The 2500-nt window shown below is 51.2% G+C and overlaps 2 non-coding genes across 2 annotated transcripts in view; both read right to left on the bottom strand.

Annotated features, from left to right (window-relative positions):
- Nucleotides 1–171, bottom strand: part of LRP88_02283 — a 3659-nt gene extending 3488 nt beyond the window's left edge. The window contains exon 1 of the ribosomal RNA XR_014475151.1: nt 1–171. This exon is cut by the window's left edge and continues 3488 nt beyond it. This is a non-coding gene — a ribosomal RNA (28S ribosomal RNA).
- Nucleotides 172–315: 144 nt separating this feature from the next.
- On the bottom strand, nt 316–2108 carry LRP88_02282. Its single transcript, XR_014475150.1, has one exon. It is a non-coding gene; the product is annotated as an 18S ribosomal RNA (ribosomal RNA).
- Nucleotides 2109–2500: the final 392 nt, after the last annotated feature.

Raw genomic sequence — 2500 nt, 5'->3', positions numbered from 1 at the left:
GAGGGTTGTAATGACGCTCGAACAGGCATGCCCGCCAGAATACTGGCGGGCGCAATGTGCGTTCAAAGATTCGATGATTCACTGAATTCTGCAATTCACATTACTTATCGCATTTCGCTGCGTTCTTCATCGATGCCAGAGCCAAGAGATCCGTTGTTGAAAGTTTTAATTTATTTGCTTGTTTACTCAGAAAAACATTATAAAAACAGAGTTAGGGGTCCTCTGGCGGGGGCGGCCCGTGTTACGGGGCCGTCTGTTCCCGCCGAAGCAACGTTTTAGGTATGTTCACAGGGTTGATGAGTTGTATAACTCGGTAATGATCCCTCCGCTGGTTCACCAACGGAGACCTTGTTACGACTTTTACTTCCTCTAAATGACCGAGTTTGGAGAGCTTTCCGGCCCTGAGTGGTAGTTGCCCACCTCTCTGGGCCAGTCCGGACGCCTCACTGAGCCATTCAATCGGTAGTAGCGACGGGCGGTGTGTACAAAGGGCAGGGACGTAATCAACGCAAGCTGATGACTTGCGCTTACTAGGGATTCCTCGTTGAAGAGCAATAATTGCAATGCTCTATCCCCAGCACGACGGAGTTTAACAAGATTACCCGGGCCTTTCGGCCAAGGAAGTACTCGCTGGCTCCGTCAGTGTAGCGCGCGTGCGGCCCAGAACATCTAAGGGCATCACAGACCTGTTATTGCCTCAAACTTCCATCGGCTTGAGCCGATAGTCCCTCTAAGAAGCCAGCGTACTGCCAAAGCAATACGGGCTATTTAGCAGGTTAAGGTCTCGTTCGTTATCGCAATTAAGCAGACAAATCACTCCACCAACTAAGAACGGCCATGCACCACCACCCACAAAATCAAGAAAGAGCTCTCAATCTGTCAATCCTCATTGTGTCTGGACCTGGTGAGTTTCCCCGTGTTGAGTCAAATTAAGCCGCAGGCTCCACCCCTGGTGGTGCCCTTCCGTCAATTTCTTTAAGTTTCAGCCTTGCGACCATACTCCCCCTGGAGCCCAAGCACTTTGATTTCTCGTAAGGTGCCGAACGAGTCAAAATATAACATCGTCCGATCCCTAGTCGGCATAGTTTATGGTTAAGACTACGACGGTATCTGATCGTCTTCGATCCCCTAACTTTCGTTCCTGATTAATGAAAACATCCTTGGCAAATGCTTTCGCAGTAGTTAGTCTTCAATAAATCCAAGAATTTCACCTCTGACAATTGAATACTGATGCCCCCGACTGTCCCTATTAATCATTACGGCGGTCCTAGAAACCAACAAAATAGAACCACACGTCCTATTCTATTATTCCATGCTAATGTATTCGAGCATAGGCCTGCCTGGAGCACTCTAATTTTTCACAGTAAAAGTCCTGTTTCCCCGCCACACCCAGTGAAGGGCATGGGGTTCCACAGAGGGAAAGGCCCGGCCGGACCAGTACACGCGGTGAGGCGGACCGGCCAGCCAGGCCCAAGGTTCAACTACGAGCTTTTTAACCACAACAACTTTAATATACGCTATTGGAGCTGGAATTACCGCGGCTGCTGGCACCAGACTTGCCCTCCAATTGTTCCTCGTTAAGGGATTTAAATTGTACTCATTCCAATTACAAGACCCAAAAGAGCCCTGTATCAGTATTTATTGTCACTACCTCCCCGAGTCGGGATTGGGTAATTTGCGCGCCTGCTGCCTTCCTTGGATGTAGTAGCCGTTTCTCAGGCTCCTTCTCCGGGGTCGAGCCCTAACCCTCCGTTACCCGTTGCAACCATGTTTGGCCAATACCCAAACATCGAAAGTTGATAGGGAAGAAATTTGAATGAACCATCGCCGGCGCAAGGCCATGCGATTCGAGGAGTTATCATGAATCACCAGTGAGCCCCGGAGGGCATTGGTTTTTAATCTAATAAATACATCCCTTCCGAAGTCGGGATTTTTAGCATGTATTAGCTCTAGAATTACCACGGTTATCCAAGTAGTAAGGTACTATCAAATAAACGATAACTTATATAATGAGCCATTCGCAGTTTCGCTGTATAATTGCTTATACTTAGACATGCATGGCTTAATCTTTGAGACAAGCATATGACTACTGGCAGAATCAACCAGGTAACTATCGTTTGCCGGGGTTGGCCTACCGGCGCAATGTTTCAGCGCCGGAGAGAGTTCCAAGTTACTGGGTGGCGCCCGAGGGCGCGCCCGCTGAAGCGCTGCTGGCCAGGCCTGCAGCGCCGCTTTGGGCAATCCGCTTTCCCCCTCTTAGTTCCCCAGGGCGTCCTTCCGCCGCACTGATGCCCCGGAGGGCGGTGCGACTTGGGGGCCCCAGGAGGAGGACTCAGCGCGCAGCTTCTACCATTGCGGTGTCCGCCACGCGTGGTTGCCTCCCGTTGCTCGGGTTTCAGGCGTGACCAGCGGCCAGCCATCCACAGAGCCCATCCGGCAGCGGTCGGGGCAAGCCCCAGCCGCTGTATTCCAGGCATCCCCAGTACGGCGTGCACCCGGA

Source organism: Fusarium phalaenopsidis, assembly GCF_050370095.1.
Source record: "Fusarium phalaenopsidis strain FUZ10S chromosome Unknown contig_32286, whole genome shotgun sequence".
In the NCBI taxonomy this organism is placed as follows: domain Eukaryota; kingdom Fungi; phylum Ascomycota; class Sordariomycetes; order Hypocreales; family Nectriaceae; genus Fusarium; species Fusarium phalaenopsidis.
The sequence above is the reverse complement of the archived record's forward strand: the minus strand, read 5'-3'. Positions and strand labels throughout refer to the sequence as shown.